The sequence below is a fragment of the Eucalyptus grandis genome, chromosome 9 (genome assembly GCF_016545825.1).
Source record: "Eucalyptus grandis isolate ANBG69807.140 chromosome 9, ASM1654582v1, whole genome shotgun sequence".
Taxonomy (NCBI): Eukaryota; Viridiplantae; Streptophyta; class Magnoliopsida; order Myrtales; family Myrtaceae; genus Eucalyptus; species Eucalyptus grandis.
The window spans coordinates 1,682,925-1,709,581 of record NC_052620.1 but is presented as its reverse complement, the minus strand read 5'-3'; the positions used below and the strand labels follow the sequence as shown (position 1 = coordinate 1,709,581).

The 26,657-nt window shown below is 36.2% G+C and overlaps 1 long non-coding RNA gene across 1 annotated transcript; it reads right to left on the bottom strand.

Annotated features, from left to right (window-relative positions):
* Positions 1–27: 27 nt before the first annotated feature.
* Positions 28–2,241, bottom strand: LOC108956973. Its single transcript, XR_001983378.2, has 4 exons — positions 1,808–2,241; positions 1,205–1,677; positions 1,021–1,118; positions 28–134 (listed from the first exon to the last, which is right to left on the bottom strand). It is a non-coding gene; the product is annotated as an uncharacterized LOC108956973 (long non-coding RNA).
* Between the last annotated feature and the right edge of the window lie 24,416 nt (positions 2,242–26,657).

The following is a 26,657-nucleotide window of genomic DNA, read 5'->3' as shown; positions in this document are numbered from 1 at the left end:
AGTTGAGAGTTCCAAAGATTCTTAAAACAGGCAAGTACTTGGGAGTTCCGTCGAATTGGGGTGCTACCAAGAAGGACATGTTTGCATGGATCCTTGCAAAGGTCAACATGAAACTGGAGAGTTGGAAAGAAAACCTGTTATCAAAAGCAGGAAAAGAAATACTAATTAAATCCGTGGTGCAGGCGATTCCTCAATATGCGATGTCAGTGTTTAAAATCCTAGTTTCCATTTGCAAAGCTATAGAAAAACAAATAGCTAATTTCTAGTGGAGGAATAGCAATAAATCAACTGGTCTACATTGGAAAAGATGGGAAACCTTAAAGGCTCGAAAGGAGGAAGGGGGACTTGGCTTTAAAGACCTCATTGCATTAAATCAAGCGATGTTAGGTAAACAAGCATGGCGAATGTCCCAACACCCAGAAACTCTTTGGAGCAGACTTATGAAGGGGTTATACTACCCCAATTGCGAGTTTTGGCAAGTAGGGAAAGGATCAAATCCCTCATGGGGATGGCAAAGTCTACTAACAGGGAGAGATGTTATTGCCTCACAACTAAGGTGGGTGGTAGGAAACGGAAAAAGAATCTCCATCAGAGAAGACAAATGGCTTAAAAATGGACCTATAAGTGGCTCAACAACCAGAAATGAGCCACGCAAAGTTGCTGAGTTAATAGAAATGGAAACGGCGCAATGGAATGAAAACCTGCTGAGGACTATGTTCGATGAGCAGTTAGTAACAGAGATCAAAAGCATACCTATAGGCCTCCCCTCTACAGAAGATAAACTAGTTTGGATGGGTAATAAGTCGGGAAAATATACAGTGAGAAGTGGTTACCACAGTCACCGGAGTAATAAAGTCAATCAACAAACATCCACTCCAACCACATTTTATCAACAAAAACTAGAATTGTGGAAGCTTATATGGAAGTCGGCCATTACACCAAAGATTAAATTCTTCCTATGGAATGCATGTCAGAACGCACTACCTACCATGGAAAACCTGTTCAAGAGGAAAATAGTACCTGCCATAACTTGCCCGATTTGCAAACTTGAACCAGAAACAGTAGAGCACACCCTGTTACTGTGTCCATGGACTTCTCTGATCTGGAATGCCCATTCCCTACAAGGACAAATAACAAGAGTAGGGTTAACCCGCTTTGATGAATGGCTACTTAAAGTTAAAGAAGGTCCACAGCGCACACTAACATTTGCCCAGCTCGCATTGATCCTGTGGTGGATTTGGAAGGACAGAAACCATTTCATATTTCGGCAAAATTCCCTGAACCCGATTAGTACCATGTTCAACACTTCAACATCACATGACATTTTTGCAAATTGGAATGTAAAGCAGGCGAAAAATCAGAAACAGGGCTCCTCAAATCCAAAGTGGCAACCTCCACACCCTGGCACCATCCTCATTAATATTGACGCCTCTTTTGTGACTGAAACTTCTCAAGATGGGGACTGTGCGAATACCGAAAAATCCCCATTAGATCTCCCAGGGGGCCTCTTCCAACAGCAACCCGATGAATTCCTAAACCCTTCCACTATACCAGAACTGAATTTAAGTAAATCAACAGTTGAGCCGGTTTGGAGAAATATCAATTCACTTGCATTTGCTGCCCGGAGTTACCAACGGGGACCCAACAAACCCATTCCAGGGCATGCTCATCCTGTAGCTGAACAAAATAGAGGACCTTAGCAAAAACACTACCCTATCTCCTTAGAAGATGACTCGTCCGAAACAAACGAAAACCTCATATCCGAGGTATACAATAAAGAGAAGCTCGGGTGGGGCGAAGAACTTACTTGTGAGCACCGAACGAGACCGGAATCCCCTATGACAGAAGACTGCTCCCAACCAGGAAACTACCCTACCTCTGAGGATGACAAAACAGCAGCCCAAACCACCGTAAATCACACCCACGATGAAGCCCCGAGCCGTATTGCTGACAAATCCCAAATTCCAGCCTCTCCAGCCAACGAGTCTCACCATGAGTCCCCCAGATCCAACGTACAGCTTTCTCTATGTGGGTTTGTCACCAGATCTAATGCGGCACAACCAAAAAGGGGAGCTATTGCTTATATATGCCGAGACTCCATGGGAAGAGTTCTGGATGGCTTCACCAAATCTGTGGACACCAATTCGGCAAAACAAGCGGAGGCCGCGGCTCTTGTAGAAACCCTAGACTTTCTCCTTCGCACGTTTCCCCCAAACAGAACTCAACTCAAACTCCAAGTAGTTTCTGACTACTTGGCACTCGTGCAATCCATCGCAAAGCTAGAGGAAAGCGACTGGAAAACACGCCCACTGGTGAACCGGGCTAGAGCGAAAATGAAAGAATTACCGGGCCTAACACTGGCCCATTGCAAAAGAGAAACCAACAAAGCAGCGGACTGGCTAGCTAAGACACACCATTTAAAGCTTCTTCCTTCAAATTGGGTATCACACCCCCCCTCATGCTCTATTAGACATACTTTGCGTAGATGATCTTGATGTAAAATCTCAGTATTGACTTCGTAATATATCATTATTTTCGACCCAAAAAAAAAAGGACTAATTGGGTAGCCAAAAATGAGGTATCAACAATGAGATATTTTAAGAAATCATTAGCATAAAAATTGTCTATTTTATGATACATTCAACTGGCATGACATTTGTATAATAAGAACCAGTATGTATAACATAATTAAATTGACTATGTGCATATTAACAATCATGATAGATTTACATAATCTAAAACTTTTATATATTTAGTAACTATTACACGTGTTCGCTTTACTTTAAAAAAAAATTATAGCAGAAGCAAATATTTGTTAAAAAAATCCTTAAGAGTTTTATTTGAAAAGGAAAATAATCATGCCTTTCCCTGGGCCAACATTAGATGCTATATTTCTAATATCTAGCCAGGGTATGTACTTTATTTTAGTTAATGTTAAACATTAAATTACTATTTCGTTAGCAATTCATTTAGCACAATCTATATATTTGATAAGCCAATAGATACCAAACGCTTGAAAACCCACATGTACTCGGAGTCATAATTGGATTAGTAAACGTTTGCCTAGGGTTTGTGAATCAGATAGTTTTGGGTGTAGAATCCTCCGGACCAAACCAATGGGAATTCTCATAAACTCCATAGCTAATTCTTTTAGTTAATCATGTCTTGGAATTTCGTGCATTCTGGAGGCATCTCCCAATGAAATACGACTCCTCCATGATGGCATGACAAGGCTTCCTTTTGATTTGTTCCTCTCTTACTAGGGTCACCTAAGCTCAGCCATTATCTCGATTTATTTTTCACTTGCTTAGTATTTTAGAAGAGACTGCTCTACTATTCTTCTTGTGTTGAACAGATGGGATGATACTAATATGGGAGAGAGGACCCTATTTATAAATTAGCCCCTTCAGTTACAATCGTTGACCTCTCCTTGATAAAAACGTGAAAATCCAGTCTTCCTTATTTACTAACTACCCTTAATTATTACAAAAATTCCCCCATAATACAAGTTTACAATCATCATAATCAACCTAAATCTATATTAACCGAGCATGTCAAAATCATAATGTAGACGCATTTAGTGTACGGGGTTTGAGTATTACTTTTCCGCTTGTTTTGCTGATAACTATTTTCAGGAAATTGTTTTATGATTTCCAATATTTGAATAATGAATAACTACTAAATTTATAGAAATTTTTTTTTCCCATGAAGCCCCCCGCCCAAAAAAAAAAAAAAAAAAAAAAAAAACCTTAGATCGAGGAGACGACTTCCTTTTCTAACGAGAAGGAAATTACTTTTCTTAAATAACTAAATGAATGAAAACAAACTATTTTCTTTTAAAATGATTTTGATGAAAAATATTTTCCTTTGTAGTGAAGTTTTTAATGAAACAAATGCAACTTTAAGATATTAAAAGTGTGAATATTATTTTCGTCCTACACCGCTGCTTTGTTTGTTTAAATAACGTCAAGTTATTTAATTTAACATCAAGTATTTATGAGGTGGTTTAGTTTTTCAACTCATATATTAAAGCAAGTGTCAAATAAAAAACATATTTATAAAGCAAAGTGTTATCCTATCTTCCCCCACAAAATATATCCATATTTTTCATGCTCCAACTCCGGCTAACTCCATGATTTCTATAACATAATCAATAAGAAAAATTTTAACGACTTTGTATAGTCATCCGTATTTTCTCCATATAGTTACTATCTCTTAAAATCTAAATCCATAAATTAACTGGCAAAATTCTAGTTTATTAATAGAAGTTTGTTCTAGAACACAATGTAGAGTGAACAACAAAAGGAGCTTCATGATAACTTCACATGAAACTGAGTCACGTGACACGATTTGCTTTAATTAATTAAGAGATGGATATATATACCTATCGTTGGTTTAAAGGATAGCCATAAAGAAGGGATAAAAAGAAATAAACCTTAGCCTTGGGATCGAAAATTAATCTATTAAAATTCCTTTATATGAGACTTCTAATAGCAAAATTAGGCTTGAACTAGGACTCCGCCCCTTTGGAACTTATCTATATCCTTTCTTGCAAACAATAACAATCACTATATTAAGTGAGATAGAGTCCGATTTTGATATATCAAAATATGTGATAAGCATGGCCAAAGAAATCCGTAATTCAATTAAGAGCAACTTGTACTAGTAGTCATAACCAGATAGAAAACCTTTGCCTATTAGATTTAGGAATAATGTAGTCTGAGTATATAATCCCCTGACCAAAGAAAGAGAATTTTTCATAAACACCGTAGCTACATTGTTTCAATTAATCATGTCTCTGAACAACTCACATTCTAGAGACAACTTCTCAACGAAACCCAGCTCCTCCACCACAAGCCGACAACAGCAAAATCATTCCACACAGTTGGCGGCCGCACCTAGGAAAGGACCGAGAGATGACGACAGCAGGGAGAATGCTTATGAGCTTTTCAATGGAAAAACCGCTCTCCAGATAACCAAGGAGGTTCTCAATCGGGATGATTGCCATAATTTTTCCTTCTTTACAACAACACCGGAGGAATAATTTTTCCTTCTTCACATGAAGCCAAAATCGACCAATGGAGCAACACCATCAAAAGGAAAGGAGCATAAAGTTGAGGAGAAGGGAGGAAAGTTTGTCTCCCATCCACATTGATTTGCAAATTGTTTAGGAATAATTAGGATGATAATTTGGCTTGTTTTTATGGTTTTATCGTTGGCTTTCTTAGTTTAAGGTTTTGTTAAGCACTTCTTTGGTTGGTTCTCTCTGTGTATAAGTTTTTTTTTTTTTTTCTCGTGAAATTGACTTTCATGGAATTATCTATTTTAGTTCATGAGTCATGTTTTGGCAAGAACAAAACGAGTACGGATGGATTTTCTTGTGACAATAAGATTAGGCGATGGGCACCTATGAAGGTGGTGTTAGTTTTTGTGTCATCTTATTATTGCTGTTATCTTTTATTTGGAAATTTGGATGATCACGTGTTTTTGGGTTTTCTTTTTTTTTTTTTTTTTTTTTGGGGGGAACCAACTTTCTTTGTTGTTTTGTTGTTTTGTTTATAAGTCTAATAAATGTCAAGTGAGCGAAGTTTTTATTGTTATTGTCTAACGCATAGACAAATACATGTCATCCCCGTCGTCGTCGTTATACTTTGTTCTTGTTGCCGTTGTTTTTATTACTACTATAACTATTACTAGTTTTACGACCCCGGCGCAGGATCTTCTTCTTTTTTTTTTTTTTTTTTTTTTTAAATCAGAAAATAGAGAGGAGCAAATATTTCTTCCAGTATTATAACTACACAGGTTTGTATTTAACTAAAGGTTCTCTTTATTAGTAATAATGTAATTCTAACCACTAAACTTTTGAACTACAAAAAGTAATGGACTATTGCAGATTCGAAAGTAAAAAAAAAAAAGAAGGTATGGTTCATGATCATTTTCTGGTCAAAATCAAGTCCTGTGATAACATCCAAGATGATTCTTGCCTACCAATTAGAATCCTCGAAAATAGGGGCAATAGTTGAACATGCTCTTCAAAATTGAAAAGATTGCAAACTCTCAACAATTACGTAGATAGTTTAGATACCAGGGTAATATTTTTTATGATTCCTTGATACAAATTAAAACTCCACAAGCCAATCTAAATCTGATATTCAAGTATCTCAGAGAGAAATCTCTACATAGAATTTCAGTTTTTCATAGAAGCTACATATCTTGTTTCCTTGATAACCGAGAGACTTGTCCACTCCTCTTATCTAATGGAATGAGCTAGGGCTAAGAATATCAGGAACATCGCAATCACCTTAGTCATATATGCTACATTTGAAAGAGTCCGGGCCAGCCATTAGTGGGCCTGGTAGCGCAGGCACAATCGGGCCTCCGTCCATTTGGGCGCGGGGCAGCCATTGGGCCCCGGCTGTCCTCTTTCCTGGCACAGCCCGATTCCAGGGAAGTTGGCTGGGAAATTAGCTTTGTGCTCAGCCAAAGTAATGGAAGTCCGGAAGTAAGTCTCTTTCGTTCTTTTTTTTTTTTTTTTTTTTTTGGTTGGAAACGTTAAGTAATCTAGGGGAGAGTTTGTAAAACTCTTTTATTTTTGGTCGAAAGTTCACAAAACTATTAAGTAAAACTAAAAAGTGAGCTAATTAGGGAAAATAACTATATTTCTCCCTAAATTAATGTCAAATTGCATAATTGCCAGAAGTGACTCATCACAATAACAATGTGATAAAAGAGGGCATCAAAAGGGTAGCAACAAAAAATTAATGCAGGGAAGGTGCGAGTTCAAATAATGCTGACAATGATAAGCTTGATTCGACATATCAGTAAATCTAATTATATGTCTAAGTGCAAAATGAGTATTTAAATAATAAGTGATCCCTATTTAATGCCACAAAATGGCTACGTGATGTCACTTAGCAATAAACATTAAATAGTTTGGTCTTTTTGATAAATAACTAATATTCTACATTCATCACTAGTTGTTCTTATTCCAACGAATATATTTATTTAGTCTCATCATATCGTTATTTTTCACCATGTTATGCGAAAGCACTTACTGCATCAAGATATATAGCTTTGTCGACTAATTTGGTATAATGTGTTACTAATTTGGTATAATGTGTTCGGTTTGCATGATTAATGAAACAAGAAATGTTAATATGTACATTGAACTTGTTCAGCTTTCTTGAGGGTCTAGGGAACAAAAAGTAAGAAAAACGAATAACCGCTTTTCAACTGCTTTTCAAGAACCCGACGCTCCATTCACGCTTGGTATAAAGGTTGGTATTTGCAAATTTAACCTCCACGAGCCATTCTATATTTTATATCCAGGTGTTTCGAGAGAAATCACCACTCAAAGATTTGGCTTTTCCATTGAAGCTCCACCAGTTTTTGTTCCCAAGATAACCGAGAGAATTCTCTTCTCTCTGTGATGAGATGGAAGGAAAAGAAGATTCCCAAGATACGAGCGGTAATGCTGACGGGTTTGGAGATAGATCAAGAGCGTCGCAATCGCGTCCGCAACTTGATTTTTCAATACCGGGTTTTTCCTTATTTACGCAAACTCCACACGAGTACTTCTTTTCTGGAAAAGAAGTAATGCTGCTGATCAAGGACGAGATGATCAGGCTGCAAGGGTCAACGCCGAACGAGAGGGAGAGGATGCTGTTCTTAATGGTCAGACAGCGACAGCTGAAGATCAAGAATCGACGGAGGGGTCATGTCGAAGGGAAAGCAACGATAATGTTGGTGATGATCGAAGGGCGAGGGTCGACTCCAAACAAGAGGGAGAGAATGTGGTTCCTCATGGTCAAATAGCGAGGGTTGAAGATCCAGAATTGGCAGATGGATCGCATCCAAGGGAAAGCGATGATGCTTTTGTAAGCGAAATTATCATAAGCAGCCATCCGTCAAAAGCAAGAAAATCGTCAGAATTGCCCGAAGAAGTTTCGACGGCATCAACTGATGGTCGAAATGAAGAATCAATGGCGAGATCTCATGGACAAAAAAGAGACGACCTCAATTTCACAGTAGATAGCACTGAGTCGAGTTTAACGGAGTGGTCATTACTTGGTTCCAATCGTGGAATGAGACATCAAAGGAGGAGGTCATCACGGAAGCCCGAACGAGAGGGAGAGGATGCTGTTCCTAATGGTCAGACAGCGACAGCTGAAGATCAAGAATCGACGGAGGGGTCATGTGGAAGGGAAAGCAACGATAATGTTAGTGATGATCAAAGGGCGAGGGTCGACTCCAAACAAGAGGGAGAGAATGCAGTTCCTAATGGTCAAATAGTGATGGTTGAACATCCAGAATTGGCAGATGGATCGCATCGAAGGGAAAGCGATGATGTTTATGTAGGCGAAATTATCATAATCAGCCATCCGTCAAAAGCAAGAGAATCGTCAGAATTGCCCGAAGAAGTTTCGACGGCATCAACTGATGGTCGAAACGAAGAATCGATGGCGAGATCTCATGGACAAAAAAGAGACGACCTCAATTTCACAGTAGATAGCACTGAGTCGAGTTTAACGGAGTGGCCATTACTTGGTTCCAATCGTGGAATGAGACATCAAAGGAGGAGGTCATCACGGAAGCCGTCAACTTCTTAGGAACGGTGCAGTTTTTTCTTGGAATAAGTGAGCTCCTTCTTGAGCTTTTCTTGGTTTTAGGGTTTTGTTAGGCATGATCAGTGCTCTCTGCGTATAAAGATTTCTTTTGAAATTGGTTTTCATGGAATTAATCACTTTTAGTTCGTGAATGACGTCTCGGCAAGAACCAAACGAGTGAGGATGAGTTTTCTCCAATAGATCCTCATTTTTATCTTCATTGATATGAAGGAAATTGATTTCCCACAAATCAATCTTATTTTTTCTCTTCAATTGCCATAGTTAATCAACATCTTGTGATTCCGTGGCTCGTTTGCTCCCAAGATATAATGAAACCAGCCATGGATTCAAAAGATATGATTGCTAAGGACAACGAGTCTGGATAAAGATCAAGAATGTTACAGTCACTTCAAGTAATCATTAAGACTACACAATGAGAAGGCACTGATTTTTCCATTTTTTGTTTTGTTGGTGGAAGTAGGACAGCATCGACATTAGAGCGGGAAATCGTTAGACGCTTGAAAAGTAATTGATCGAATACTCTACTGTCAACAGACTAATATGAATAAGACCTAAGTGAATAATGGTTTTACTTTTGGAAATTTCTATAAATAAAGAAAAGTAAGCAATAATGCTTTTGATATATTGATAACTTTGTCATCTACGTTCTCAAGCTTGATTAGTGAGTTTCTCTTAAGTCATATTGAAAAAAGCAAGATTGAGTAGGTGATTTGCGGCAAATTAATCGGGAATACTTTTCTGACTTCAAATGCTTTGCGATTCAACAAATACTATATTAAACCAGAGTTTTATCACAAAAGAAAGTACGTGATGAGAATGAACAATCTTAAATATACGCCTTTGAGTTACATAAAGCAAAAGGCAAAGAAGAAAACCATTTCCAAGACGCAGATACTTGGGCAACGTAGAGATGATGCAAAGAAGAACAAATTTCTCGAGCTGTATTTGCATGTGAATAGAAACGACGCTCTTTTGCCATTTAAAAATACAGGAGAGGAAAAGGATCTGGCTTGAGATTTTTCTTACGGGAGCTGCAATGGTGAGTGTGAGATAATTCTAAATGCGTGGAATATACAAAAGTTATGGAATCGAAATTACTGCATTGGCTTTTGATAAGAGGGACATGATTAGGTCAGAGAAATAATATCAAATCTTTAATACATATTTAACAAATCAATTAACAGAACTCACTAACATTGAAGTAAATTAAAAAATATATATATTTATGATATATTCGGATGGTATTAAGACAGTATAATAATTATTTTTGTGTATAGCAGAGTTAAATTCACTATGCATGTGTTGATAATTGTGATAGATTTAGATACTTTCTCGTAACTATTAGACATTGTCAATATGCTACCTATGAAAAAATTATAGCAGAACTACATATTTTTTTACAAGATGAGGGTCTTTTTTGTTTCATGAAAAATTAATTATTTAAGAAAATTTCAATGAATGATTGATAATTTTACTTAAGAAAATGGCGGATGAAAAATATTTTTATACCACCAATGCAATAGTTAATGATAAATTGTTGTCAATAATGTAAATTTTTTTACTAACTAAATTTTTTAAACGATATTACAATCATTTTTCAGAATTTTTTTTTCAAATTTCAATTTTTCTGTTAAACAAACTCACCTCGAAATTTCAAAAGTTGTTCTCTGAGGCTTTTACTTTTATTAGAAAGATCATTGAAGTTTTCTTTAACAAGGGAAGCAATCACGTGTTTTCTTGGTCTTCTTTAAAAGACAATAAAAATATGTAAAATTAGGAAAAAAAGTTCCCCTTATGTGTTTGTGTGTCACATTTATGTGTGTCTATAAATATATATGTATATGTAGGTTCGGATGCTTATATTTCAATCAAGGTTTCAAAGACTTTTTATTGAATTTCTCCACGACTAGTGTTAAGTGAAAAAAACTTTTTGGAAGATTATTGAGATTCTTTCAAGAAATAGAAGTAGCAAGAGGGACGCCCGCGCGGGCGCGGGCCCGGGGGCCCGGGGGGTGGTGATGGGGGATTCAAGAATCCACGAACACCTCAACCTATGTAGCACGGACACTATCCGGAAACCTTCGTGTCATGTCCGACACTCCGACACGTGTCCGACACGTCCCGACACGCGGTCAATGAGTGTCGAAAAATCTGACATGTGGTCAACTCTCTCCGACACGCTCCGACACGCGAGTCCAAAATTCCGACATGCGATTCCGACACGCACGGGGTCAATTTTAAAAAATTCTAATACTTGAGGGGTCAAAATATAAATATACACAAAAGAAGTAATAAAAAAAGTAATAAAAGAAGTAATAAAATTGCTATAAATAAACACGCATGGGGTCAACTTTTTTTTAGTTTTGTTTTTTATAATTGTTTTAGTTTTTTAAAAAGTCTTTTACTATGAAAGAATTAATAAAAATGCTATACATGATAAATAAATAAATTTAAAAATATCATTTCAGCATTTTTCTTTAAACAATGTTTTTTCCTCTAAGTTTAATGTATTATTGTAACAGATTAAAATAATGAATAATATTATTTAATATTTTTCGTTTAAATTAATTCTAGGCTATTTTATTATTATTATTATTATTATTATTATTATTATTATTATTATTATTATTATTATTATTATTATTATTTATGTATTTATATATAAAAATATATTTAATATATAACGTGTGGAACGTGTCGAAATCTCTATTTTTAATAAATGACGTGTCGGCGTGTCGTGTCGTGTCGTGTCACGTGTCATGTGTCCGTGTCCGTGCTTTACATAGACCTCAACACGCCAAATAAACACCACGCTGAAATGCTCGATATGAATTTTAACTCTTAATTCCTTTAATGGGAGAGAATTTCTTCGTAAAATTGCAATTGTGAAACAATGTTGAATTCCAAGTTATCGGGTGGATGTAGAGGCTATTAAACGGTGAAATCATGCTATAAGGTAATTTCGCAATGTTGTCATTGTGTAATACTTTAGAAAAGTCAATTTAAGTTTACGATTTAGTCCCGACCTTCTCCTCGGTAGAGAGAGAAGTAAGTTTAGGTGTATTGCCTAAAAACGAGTCTAATGGCTCATGATTTAGACGCGAATTCTCCCAAATCTATACATTGCGTAATGTTGGACATTTAAATTGATGTTATAAAATTTTTCAAAAGAAGAGTCTCTACTAACTTATTATGATCAGCTAAAAATCAATTGGATATGAGAGTGCACCTCACTTTTTATGCAACAAAAGATTATGAGATTGGAAATTTGATTACACTAATTAATCAATTAGTGCCTTTTTGGTACCTAATCCTATTCAATGCAAAAAGATTTTTTCGAGTAGTTCAGATTGATTTAAACATATTCACAAACATGTAAAATGATCACATAAGTGTCCAACTATTCAATGTAACAATCACTAACCAAAAAACAAAGCATTAAATAAATTGCCAAGGAAAACAAGTATCTAACACTAAAAGATAAACATTTGCCAATCCTTATTAGGCTAAAGGGAAGCTATAATTATCGTATCGAAGTTGCGCAATTAAGAGCATTTGTCTCTAAGGACAATTAAAACCCTATATTAGAGCCTTAAGGCCTATTTCATTTTGAGAAAAATCTTTTTATCAAGGATTTTCAAACATTTTAAGAGAAAACTACTCAAAAACTAATTTTAAAGTTTTCTAACTTTTAGGGGGAAAAATTATTTTGGAATTTTTTAATTTTTATTAATAATCCGAAAAATAGGGACCCCGACCGGGCCTTGGGCCCGCTCTGAACATGGGCTAAACTTTGGACTCTCAGGCCTGGGCCAAGGATATAGATTGGGCTCTCCAGTCCCAAATTCGCTGAAGTCCTTCCCAACGTCTTCTTCCCATTGCCCAGAAATTAGTACATGAAGCCCGGCACACCGAAGCTCCGACAACACCGTACACCCAATCAAAAGACTCGTTGTCGGACGTCCAAATCAAGCGAACTCCGACAACCGGACAACCGCTCATTTCTACCGCTATCCACTCAAAGCTAACCGTCATAGCTACAGCACAAAGAACACTTACAAGGACAGTGTCAAATGAAATTTGACCGAAAACGCACTGAAAATCGAGAACAATCTTGCCCTGAATAAAAACCAAATTGAAACGTCCTTTAGACAGGTCAGAATATGAGACAAAATTGAACATATTTGGTTGGAGCATTTCTTCGAACATGTGGTGAACAGCGAGCTGGAGAGCAAATATCGAACTGTTTGGAGCTCGAGTGCACGCCCAAACTCAAAAGTAAGCAACAAGCACCGTTCGGATTCCACAAGAACTAAAGAAATGGAGTCAACTCTTGTTCGAAATATATGGCTTCGAAATGGGTTGAACAATGAAATCGGATTGAGTAAAACAACTCGGACTTTGAGGCATGATATCACTTTCTTTAAGGATTTATTTGCCCCACAACATTGCTAATGGTCAACGGCAAAATCCTCCAGGATACAACAAAGTCTCGAATGAGAATGCTAGATAGCAATTCTAGTATTTCTCTAGGGTCTCTCTAGGAAAACAATCGAAAAATTGGCTGCAGTTTTTTCAGAAAGAAGACTCGAAAATGACCATACTTTTCTTCCGAAAATTGACAAGTATATATATGAAATAGTCTTGCAACTCTTCCTGAAAATTGCCAAAGAATGAACAATTACGTCATTTAGAAAAATTGTTCAGATAAACAAATGCGACTCTTCGAAAAAAGTCGAAAAACGAACAATTACAACCCTTTGGGAAAAGTTAAAACCGAATAAGTAATTTTCCAAAGGTTGTCTTGAAAAGACACAAACAAAATTCGAATAATATATATATAGAATTTCGAATTTTCATTTTATATTTTATTTCCGAAATTCTCAAAATAAAAAACAACCTTTGAATTTACTAAAAATTAATAAAAATAATAATAAATAACAAATGGATTAGTATTAATTAAACCGTTAAGTGTTAAGTGCGCCAAATAATCGCACAATTATTCGCGCACCCGCACGCGGGTATGGTGGGGTCTAGCCCCACCCAATCATTCTTTTAAGTATATAAAGAAAAACCCGCACTTTTAAATTAGCCCGCTCCATCCCACTAAAGAAAAAACACTCTGTTTGTTTTAACAAACAAACCTCCAACAATCCCCCACTTTGTTTGTAAAGAAAGATTTCAAAATTAAAATTTTAAAAACCATACAGCCAAAATTTCAGTAAGATTAATATACATACATAAAGGTCTCTTTCGAGTTAAACATTTACTTAGTGTAAGTATATCAAAGCTCTATCAAAGTGACAAGTAGCTTGACTTTAAACTTGTACTTTTATGTAATAGAACCGGACATACCGCACATACACTAACCTCTTGTTTCAGCGAGAAGTTCTATATTATTCCGCACTATTATGGCCTTGTGCTTGATCCTGTTTCATGAGCTCTCTAGAAAGCAACCCTCACTTTCGTAAGAAGTGGCACCACTTCTAAACTCATATAGGTGAAGTATCTACCATGTGTTTCCGTTACTATCAACACACTACAAACTTGCATCATACTTCATTAAGAATTCAATTCAGCCTACAAATGTAACAGACGATACTAACTTCTCATATCAGGGCTACGTCGGTATCAAACAATCACATTCAATAACTTGTTCTTACCCATTAAACCTTATAACTAGTAATGTTCTAGAAAAAGGTCGAGTTATCATTATTGGTGATTTCAATTAAAAGGTTTCAGCCCCATTTCTTGTGAGGTCGTTATTACCATATGTCTTGGTAAAGCCTTCGTCAAAGGATCAGCAGGATTTTTACTTGACCTCACATAGACAATTGTTATGGTACCATCTTTAATTAATTATCTCACATATTCATGTCTTAGACTAATGTGTCTAGACTTACCATTATAGGTCCTACTATAGGCTCTGGCCTGACTATCACAGTGGATAGAAATAGGAGGCATAGGACTAGGCCATAATTTGATATCCAACAACAAATTTCTAATCCATTCGGCCTCTTTCCCAATTGCCACAAAAGCAATAAATTCAAATTCCATTATTGAGTGAGTTATACATGTCTATTTCTTGCTCGCCCAAGATACAATACCTCCAGCTAGTGTGAAGATCCATCTAGAAGTGGAACGCTCATCTCCCACACTTGTAATCCAACTAACATCAATGTATCCTTCTAATACAGCCGGATAATTATTGTAGAACAATCTTAAATTTTTAGTTCTCTTAAGATAACCAAAAATTCTAGCAATAGCTCTCAAATGTTCTGTACTTGGATTACTAGTATACCTACTCAACTTGCATACATAATAAGTAATATCAAGTCTAGTACAATGCATCGCATACATTAAAGACCCTATAGCACTTGCATACTCTAGTTGTGCCACCGCTCTACCAATATTATAATTTAATTTAATACTGGAATCAAATGGAGTACTTATTTCTTTAAAACCAAGATGTTGAAATTTATTAAATAATTTTTAACATAACTACATTGGCTTAAAGAATAACCCCCACTACTTTTCTTAACTTTAATACTTAAGATAGTATCTACTTCACCCAAATCCTTCATTTTAAATATGGAAGTTAGATACTTCTTAGTCTCATTAATTCCAGTCATATTCGTTCCAAAGATAAGCATATCAACATACAAGCACACTAAGACAACATAGTCTTTAGTGAATTTAGAGCATATACACCTATTGGCACTATTATTGATGAAACCATTTGACAATATGACCGAATTAAACTTTTCATGCCACTGCTTAGGAGTTTGCTTAAGTTCATAAAGAGACTTAATCAATTTACATACTTTTCTTTCATTTCTAGGAAGAACAAAACCCTCCGGTTGTTCCATGTAAATATCCTCATTTAAGTCTCCATTTAAGAAAGCAGTCTTAACATCCATTTGATGAACACAAAGATCACAAATGGAAGTTAGAGCAAAAAGAACTCGAATAGAAGTTATACGTGCAACAGGAACATATGTATCAAAATAATCTATTCATTCTTTTTGTCTATATCCCTTAACTACAAGCCTAGCTTTAAAAGCTTGAATAGAACCATCAGAATGATATTTTCTTCTAAAAACCCATTTGCATCCAATAGGTTTTGATCCTTTCGGTAAATCTACTAATACCCAAGTATTATTTGACATAATTGAGTCAATTTCATCATTCACAGCTTCTTTCCAAAAAGAAACATCTCTAGAAGGCATAGCATCATCAAAGCTTTCAGGATCATCTTCTAATTTTAACACTAAATGGTATTTATTTATCACATTATTATCTCCATCGCCTTCAACAAGAAAAACATGAGTAATAAAATCAGGACTTAAGTCTTTTATTTTTCTAATTCTAGTACTTTTCCTTGGTTCAATCATGTCTTTAGAATCATTTGTTTCTTTCTCTTGAGAATCACTTTGAGTTTCCATAGATCTTGAATTATTTTCAATAATTTCATAACTTGTAAAACATTTATTCTCAGAGAATTCAACGTCTCTCGATTCTACTATGACATTAGACTCTAAATCAAGAAACCTATAAGTTTTACTATTTTTAACATACCCAACAAAAACACATTTAGGCTGCGCATAACAACGCTTCTGTTCCCGGGAAGAGTTTTTTTTTTTCAAAAATAGTTCTTTTCTATTTCTGCTCCGGGGAACAATTTCTGGTAAAAAAACTCGTTTGGTAACGACACAAAATTTCTATTCCTAAAATAGAAAAATAATAGAAATGCGTTTGGTAACGCAACAATTTCTTTTTTGTATTTATTCATTTTTTATTTTTGCCAACGGATTGCCGTCGCTGCCGTCGCCGGCCTGCTAGCCGCCGCCACTGCATGACCGTTGGCCGCCGACCGTCACCGCCGACCGCCGCCGGAAGCCCATCGGCCGCCGACGACTGCCGGCTGCCGATCGCCGACCGGTGGCCCGGCGGCGACGGTGGCGGTGCGGTGGCTCCGGGCGGTTGACGGTGGTCGCGGCAAGAAAATAAAATTAAAAAAAGAAAATCAACTTACTTCTAGAAATTGTTCCCGGAACAAGAAGCAACTTTTTTTGCTTCTCAAAATTGTTCCCAGGAACAAAACGGTAACAAAATTGAGAAATTGTTCCTGGGAACAAATGTTTTACCAAACAGGTTTCTATTCTTTTTTTGTTCTAGGGAACAAAAGAACAGAAATTGGGAGAAACAGGAGCGTTACCATGCGCTACCTTAATTGCTCTAGGACCGAGCTTTGTTCTCTTAGGATTTGGAGCTCTGTAGTATGCCAAACACCCCCCACACTTTAAGATATGACAAATTTGGCTTTCTACCTTTCCATATTTCATAAGGAGTTATGTCATTTTTCTTAGAATGTATTCTGTTATGAATATAGCATGCAGAAAGTAATGCTTCTCCCCAAAGATTAATTGATAGCTTTGAATTTGAAAGCATACAATTAACCATTTTTCCAAGAGATCGATTTTTTCTTTCAACTAAACCATTTTGTTGTGGAATATATGGTGCTGAAGCTTGATGAATAATACCATGTTCTTCACAAAATGAAGATAATTCATTTAAGAAATATTCTCCACCTCTATCTGATCGTAGAATTTTAATTTTCTTTTCTAATTGATTCTCTACTTCAGCCTTATATTTCTTAAACATGGTAAATGCTTCATCCTTCGATCTCATGAGATAAACATATAAGAACCTACTACAATCATTTACAAAGGTAATAAAATACCTTTTACCTCCACATGTTAGCATACCATTAAATTAACATATATCACTATGAACCAAATCCCATAAATTCGAATTTCTTTTAACACTAGGAAATGGCTTCTTAGTAAGTTTTGACTTAGCACATATTTCACATTTATCAAATTCGCCATTAAAATTTATCAAGTCTAATTTTCTCATATTCTTCAAATAACGAATATTTATATGTGCCAACCTACTATGCCATAAAGTTGAAGACTCGACAATGCAAGCGGAACTAGAAATATTATTATTGATACTCAGTTGATACATGTCATCATTGACATAACCCTTCCCAACAAACAGCCCATTTTTCGACAGGATAATCTTGTTGGATTCAAACAAAACCTGAAACCCCCTCTTACAAAGTAAATCAATAGAAACTAGATTCTTCCTAATTTTTGGTATAAATAACACATTAAGAAGAGTTATCTTCTTTCTAGAAGTGAAGTCTATCTCCACCGTGCCTTTTCTAGCAACCTTTGCAAGAGCATTATTCGCCATCAGGACCTCTTGAACATTTGAGTCAACAATCTCTTCAAATTACTTGAACATGTACTTGTCCTTGCACACATGGACCGTTGCTCCAGAATCTAACCACCAACCAGATTGGACAGTGATAGAATTAATTTCAGAAACCATAGCCATCGCATCATTGATTTAAAAAATTTCCATGTTTGAAAATATGTTTGAAATCATGGCTACATAATTTTCTTCAACCAGATTTGCATCTGCTTTCACCATTGGAATGTTCTTGTCCTTTGAAATGCTCTTGCGGTGAATGCAATCCTTGGCGTAGTGTCCATGTTTGCCACAAACAAAACAACAACCCTTTTGCTTCTTTTGTGTTCTCTTTGTACAAAACAGAATTATCATGTAAACGTGACTCTTCCTCAATGCGAAGATGTTTCTGTATTTGTTCCAGAGTAAAATCCTCCGACTTGTGAATCAGCCTTTTTCCATAGTCTTTTCAACTTGGAGGCAATTTCGCAATAATTGCTCCAACTTGAAAAGCTTCTGGAATATCAATCTTAAGGGCACGAATCTTATTCACAATCACTTGCAATTCATGGACTTGTTCCAGCAAGGGTTTAGTATCAATAAACTTAAATATCAAAATACTTTGCAATTAGATATTTGTTGGTATCTTGCTCCTCCGCTTTGTACTTGAATTCCAGTGCATTCCAAATTTCTCTGGCCGACTTCATTTCAATAAATAAGTCGTACAGACAATAGGAGAGTGTGTTCAGAATGTGTCATCGACAAAGTAATTCATCCTCCGCACGTTTCTTCTTTTCCTTATTAACCCTTTCAATGACTTCCGCACTTGGTTGTCCTCCCTTGGCAATAGGCTTAGGATCTTCTATAGGCGCCAAGTTAGGATCCAGTATGTAGGAAATCTTCAAAGCAGTGAGTAAGAACATCATCTTATCACTCCAGCGAGCAAAATTGTTCCTATTGAACCGGTCCAGTTTGACCATATCTTGATTCATAACTTTGATTGTCTCCGACTCCATTGTAGCAAGATAAATCCTTAAAATTGTTGGAAATATATGGTTTCGAAATGGGTTGAACAATGAAATCGGATCGAGTAAAACAACTCAGACTTTGAGGTGTGATATCACTTTCTTTAAGGATTTATTTTCCCCACAACGTTGTTAATGGTCACCGGCAAAATCCTATAGGATACAACAAAGTTTCAGATGAGAATGCTAGATAGCAATTCTAGTATTTTTCTAGGGTCTCTCTAGGAAAACAATCGAAAAATTGGCTGTAGTTTTTTCAGAAAGAAGACTAAAAAATGACCTTACTTTTCTTCTGAAAATTGACAAGTATATATATGAAACAGTCTTACAACTCTTCGTGAAAATTGCCAAAGAATGAACAATCACATCATTTAGAAAAATTGTTCGGATAAACAAATGCGACTCTTCGAAAAAAGTCAAAAAACGAACAATTGCAACCCTTCGGGAAAAATTAAAACCGAATAAGTAATTTTCCAAAGGTTGTCTTGAAAAGACACAAACAAAATTTGGAATAATATATATTTATATATATTTTAAATAGAATTTCGAATTTTCATTTTATATTTTATTTCCGAAATTCTCAAAATAAAAAACAACATTTGAATTTACTAAAAATTAATAAAAATAATAATAAATAACAAAGGGATTAGTGTTAATTAAACCGCTAAGTGCTAAGTGCGCCAAATAATCGCACAATTATTTGTGCAACCACACGCGGTTATGGTGGGGTCTAGCCCCACCCAATCATTCTTTTAAGTATATAAAGAAAAACCCACACTTTTAAATTAGCCCACTCCCTCCCACTTTTCCTATGTGGGATAAAGAAAAAACACTCTGTTTGTTTTAACAAACAAACCTCCAACAACTCTCACCTCGCTCAAGACAGGACATAACAAGGAGGAAAAGAGGTTCGCAGAATTAGCATTCAACCGTGGAGGGTGACGACCAGATGGTGAGCCTGAATCGAATCGAGCTATGTTCGGCTACCTCGATGTCGCCGAACTGGATCCTTGTATAACAGTGGGTGGAACCCCAAAGAAAACTCACCCGGAGTTCGATCGCCACGGAAGAGGAGGCCACGGGCTCGACGGGGTCCGCTAGAGGCCGTTGGCTTGCGTCTGGGATGGTCGGGTAACACTCAGTAGAGAACGAAGCTCGGCTCTGTGTCTCGTCTCTCTCCATCCCCTCCCTATCTTTTTTCAGAAGAAGAAGAAGAAGAAGAAGTCGAATATCCCCCCTAAAAAAGAAAAAAATAAACGCTCCTCTCTCACTCTCAAGCAGCAACGCCAGCTGTGCTGATCTGCCCCGTACTGGAAGACATTCCTGGCCGAGCATCGCGAACAACATTCGCCTCATCCTCCCCTGTTCAGCACCATCCTCTATCCTTCTTTGTCAGCATTCTGGTGTTCTCTTTTCTGCAGAATGTGTGAGGTAAAGAGAGGGAGAGAAAGAAAAGGCTGGGCCGGTCCTGAGGAAAAGAAGGGAGAAGTGGGCCGGCCAATATAAATCTAAATGTATGAAATATGCGAAAAGTCATAGAATCTTTCGACTCTTTGGCCTTTGATAAGGGGGATGTGATTAGGTTAGATAAAATTATTTCTAATCTTTAATCCATATTGAACGTTAACTGAAAAGGCATATATTAACCTTTCACAAATCCTCCTCCCTTCTACCTTCGCCCAATTTTCACCGACTGCACTAGTTTTGCTTTATTTCCACAGGAGATAGGGGTGAGCATCGGTCCAAGGTCAACTCTGGACCGACCCTAGACCGGCCCAATCTTATCGGTCCTGATCTGGTTCCCAAGGAGACTGAGTCGGTCATTGGTCTTAGAATTCCTGAATCAATAATGTGTGGGTTGGTCCTCAATCTTAGAAGTTCAAGTAATTTTACATTGTTCTTTAATAACTTAGATTTTTAATGTATTTTACAGCATCAATAGTCATAATTTATGAAGGAAGAAAATATTTTTTTGAGGAGTCCTCATGGTGTCCAAAAGGGCATAAACAGCTCCTTACAACATCCTCATCTAGTACTCGTTCTCTTCTGTCTTATTTCTCCTCTTAATCTTCAATTAGTCAAAATTGAAAGAACCAACTTCTCCGCTAGCCACTCGACACTCACCTCACTCACTTTGGGTCACTCGTGCCGCTCGCCGCTTGATGCCCACTTGGCTTGTTACTCCCCACTCGACACTCAATGCTTACTATGTTCGACGCTTACCCCACTCGACCTTTACTGCTTGCCTTTCTTAGCTAACCCCGCTCATCATCGAATCCATTGGGTCGATCTGGTTCTTGGTTGTTCTTTCAAAGAGTTCAAAAAATGAAATAAAAAATTATTGGTTGGTCCCGAGTTAACCTCAGAATCGGACCGAACCCATTGGGTCAATTCAGCCCTCAATTGTTTTTTTAAGGAGCACAAAAAATGAAATAAAAAATCATCGGTTGGACCGAACCCACTGAGTTGGTCCCGTCCTTGGTCCCAAGCTCAATAGAGTCGGTTCTTGGTCCCAAAAATTGAGGACCGACATTGTGTGGGTTGGTTTTAGAGTTATGGGGTGGACCGGCCCAACTCGGACCATACTCACCCCTAATAGGAGATGCTCCGAGATTTCAAGGTATTTTTACTTTTAACGTGATTTTTTAATTCATATGTGACATATGAGTAGGCATAATCAGTATGGAGAAATGCTAATGCTCAAAGTAAGTATATGTTTATACATCTCTTTTTTTTTGGTATCTCCTTTGACTCTTCCAACTTTTCTTTTTGCAATTCTTTTCGATTTTTTTTATGCAACTTGTTTTTTGGTCGACCTTCGAATTAGGGATTTTTCTCTATCCCTCAAAATTGTCAACTTGGTCATTGAGCAATCTCTTTAAGGTTGTCCATGATATTCAAGTTCGACCCAACTAGGTCCAAAAAAACAAAAGAACATTGGACGAAGCTTCTATGCTTTCTTTCTTCAACAAGTATATGTTTTTCTTTTCTTTGATGCAAAGATAATCTTCGTGTATACATTAGTGTAAGATGTATAGAGTTTTCTTGTTATAAAGGAAATAAGTGTATAATTGTTCTTTTAATTATATGTAGAATATTAATATTTTCAGTTTTGTTGATCCAGAAGAAACTCGTTAATAACTGCTTTTGCTTTTCAAAAAGCTCGGCCCTCAATAATTCACTCTTCATATGTCAAAATAGCACTCGCAAGTTAAACCTCCACAGCTCTGTTCCATTTGATCAATGAGAGAATACAAAATTTTTCATTAAACCTACATGTCTTTTTTTAAACTCTAATGGAAAGATCCCCGGATTCACAAGTATATGTGATTAGTAATGACAATTGAAACTCTAAGCACACAATTTCGTTCTATGCATAATCCACTACACACAATTGCCCTAACTTATAGTATAAGATAAAGCATAAATCTGATACTTAACTTGTATCTTAAATATGTAAAGTACACTAATTTTTAAAGACAAAAGAATTCTCTCATTTCTCTAAGAAACAGAAACTTGTGAAGTTCCAGTGAAAAATTTAAATTGTGTGTGGTGATTTCTTTTTGAAACTCTAGGATGTAAATTATTAAATGGGTTGCAGAGGTTTAGTTGGCAAGTACCATTCTCTTATATGAAGTGTGAACCGGGCGCCAAGTTTTTGTAAGATAGATGAAAAATAGTTATTTAGATTTCACAGCTTTGTTCCCTTAGACATTCACGAAAGCATAATGAATTAAACGTACATATCAACAATAATAGTTCTTTGCATATTTGTGAATGGTGAATAGTTCCAGCATCAAAATTTAATTACATTTATTTATTTTTTCAAATCCAAGCACAAAAATTAACATGCTATACCTACTCCACTATAGTCTCACTATTGAATTTTGAGAAAACTCCTCACTAATTTGTGTCAAACGTATTTGGTTTTTCTTGATAAAAGGAAACAAGTAAAGAAATGTTTTTCATGATATGTGAGTCTAACTTGTTCAGCTTTCTTGAATGTCTAAGAGAACAAAACTATAAATGTATAACGGTTAATCATCGATTTTTCAAAATCTCGGTGCTCAATTCACACTTTACATAAACAGATCGATACTTGCATTAAACCTCCACAAGCCAATCTATATTTTATATCCCAAAGCTTCAGTGAGAAATCAACACACAGAACTTAAATTTTTCCGTTGAAGTTACACAAGTTTTTACTCCTAAGATAACCGACATAATTCTCCTCTGTCTCTCTCTGTCTCTCTCTGTCTCTCTGTCTGTCGCTCTCTCTCTCTGATCCAATGGAGCTAGCAGAAGATTCACAAGATGCAATCAATATCGACCACGAGTTTGGAGAAAGATTAAAATTGTTGCAATCGCGTCAAAGACTCGAAGTATCGACAGAGGCATCGCATCATCCCCTTTTGCACCTCCAATGATGAGTATTTCCTTTTATATGATTTGTGTTTGTGTTACTAATCTTTACAAAGGCTAAATAATTAATAATCGATGTCCGAGCCCCTTTTCTTGCCAACTTAAGGATAAGTATGGCAAACTCAAATGATAGTTGTCACCGGCATAAGTTCTGAACTTAATCCATACATACATACATACATACATACATACATACATACATACATACATATATATATATATATATATATAGACACGCATATGTGTACATACATATTACATACATACAACCACACACATATGATTTGATGTAACTTAGGTTAAATTTTGCAACCAATAATCTTATCCATTCTCAGTAGACCAAGGGTAAATACTAAATACGAGGGAAAAGTGCCAAAAAGTCCTAAACCTTTTTAGTGCCGATTCAGTTCTAAACCTTTTTACGTTATGCCAATTCAATCCTTTCCGGCCAATTTTGGCTGGATTATGCTAACCGGATGCCTACCGGTTGGCGTGGCCTGATCGGCGTTGATGTTGACAATTTTTAATAATATTGTAATAATTTTAATTTTAATTTTAATTTTAATTTTTGTCTTTTTCCTCCTGTCGGTTGCTAGTCCGGCGACCAGCCGAGGCGACGGCCGACGAAGGCGAGGCCGACCTCGCCGGCCACCTCGCCCGATCCGGCGAGGACGGCCTTGGCGAGGTTGAGCCTCGCCCATGGCTGTCCTCGCCCTCGCCGGCCGTCGCCATTGGCCGATCACTTGGACTAGCGACCGGCCGAAGGAAAAAGACAAAATTAAAAATTAAAAATTAAAAATTAAAATTAAAATTAAAAAATATTAAAAATATTATTAAAAGTTGTCCACATCTAGGCCACGTCAGCCGGCTAGTGTTCAGTTAGCAAAATCCAATTAAAATTGGTCGGAAATGACTGAATTGGCATAACATAAAAAGGTTTAGGACTGAATCGGCACCAAAAAAAGGTTTCGGACTAAATCGGCACAAAGGTAAAAGGTTTATAACTTTTTTGGCACTTTTCCCCTAAATACAATACATGCTCTCAATACATTTTATAAAAATAATAATAAATTGACTCCTTGCATGTCCCCGTTAGTTGTATTGATTATGGAATTTATCGTCGCAATTGATTATGAATTATACTACCACCTCAAATATACGTGCAAGAGTATATTAATCCAAAGAAATAATTGTGCGAAGCGAAGACCCAATATTATCTGTCTTGCACTATAAAGCATACTTTTAGGAAAATAACCATAACAGGCTTCATTAAACTGAAGTGGTGAGATATTATTGTTGATTTAGTACTGAGATTAAATATAATAAATTAAGTCTTTCGATTCTTTTCGAGTTTCTTTTCTACAGTTTTTTTTGGTCGACTTTCGATTAAGAATTTTTCTCTACCTCATCAAAATTGTCAACTTGGCCTTCGAGCAATCTCTCATAAAAATAAGATTAAACACATACAATTTTTTTACCGGAGTCTTTTTGAATTTTAAGAGTGTCTATTGTGGTCCTTCTTTTCGAGAATTCTAATTGGCAAGCTACAATTATTATTGACATAGTGACAGCGACCAATCCATTTTGTTAAGGAAACAGTCAAAGGAATGTGCATGTGGACTTGAAAAAGAAGAGGCATTTGTTCCTGATTACACCAATGACGAGTAAAATCTAATTACCCAGAAATTTCAACAAAACACATAGAAACAAGTCAACTCATCAACCTAATAATTCTAAACAGTTTATAAATATTCCTTTGGCGTTGTCGTGAAGTAGGAAAAGTTCGGATCATCATCTCAATTGTGAATCTCCTTTTAATTTTCTAGAGAGCGGTCTTTCCACTAAAAAGCTTGTAAGTATTCCCCCGCAATCATCATCTCTCGGTCCATTCGTGAGTGTGGACGGCGATTGTGTGGAAAAATTCAGTTGTTGTTGTTGTTCCATGGTGGAGGAATCGGGTTTCGTCAGGAAGATGCCTCCATAATGCGAGTTGTTCTAACACATGATTGAATGAAAGAATGTAGCTATGGAGTTTATAAATGATTCCCTTTTTTTATGGTTAGGAGGATTATACACTCAAACTACATGAGAACTATATTCTAATAGACAAAGGTTTTCTAAACTAGTTATGAATCTTAGGATAACTATTTCATAAAATTTTGGAAATTTTAGAGTGTGAATGATAACCATTCTAACCAAAAATTAATTTTTGGAAGAGAAATAATTTTTTCTATTTCTACTAGATGAGTTTTTGAGCAAAAATACCCGCTTGATAACGACACAAAATTTCTACTAAAAAATAGAAATTCGTTTGATAATAACACAAATTTCTTCATTTCGGACGGTGGCAGATCGGCAACCAACGGCAACCGCCGGCGGCAGCCGGCGATCGGCGACGACCAGCAACCAGTGGCGATGGCGATCACCGACGGCTAGCGGGAGATGACCGGTGGCGGTGGTGATGGGCATGGCGGACGATGGTCGACGGCGACGAACGATGAGGATAATTTTTATTTCTCATTTCTGTTTCAGAAATAGAAAAGTAAAAAAATTACTTTTGATTTCTATTCCAAACCTATATTTGGAACAAAAATTGATTTCAGAAATAGAAAAATTAAATAAGTTTACGAAATAGATTTCTATTCCAGATTGAAGTCTGGAATATAAAAATTGTTTCTAGAACAGAAACAAAGGTTTGTCATGCACCCCCTTAGCTTATGATTTCTAGAACAAAAATTGATTTCTTAATTTCTATTTCAGAAATTAAGAAGTTAAAATTTTTAGCTTTTGATTTCTTTTTCAAAACTATTTCTGGAATAGAAATTTGTTTTAGAAATAGAAAAATCAAATTGCGTTACCAAACGGATTTCCGTTTCAAACCTGTTCCGAGAAACAGAGAAATAGAGAAATAGAGAAGAAGAAATTTTATCATGCGCGCCCTAAGTGTTTGAAATACTTATTGGTTTAAAAAAAACTTTAAAAATAGAGATATGTCAATAAACCAGAATTTTCCCAAATGGTTTATGTATTTAGATTTCAAGGGATAGTAACTACACGGACATATCGAGAATTTCTGTGTCGTTGCACTGGTCTTAATCAAAAGCCGACCAAAACAAATCATAGAAAAAATACTCAAAAGAAGAAGAAGAGTTGAAACAATCAAAGGAAATACCAAGATAAAGAGATATATAGCATTTAATTACTTGAGATTAGTAATTCTCCTTATTGATTATGCATATTCATAAACAAAATATGAAAACGTCAAGTCAAAAGTAAAAGAATCTGAAAATCTCGAAGCAAATTGGCTGCAATATGTTATAGTATG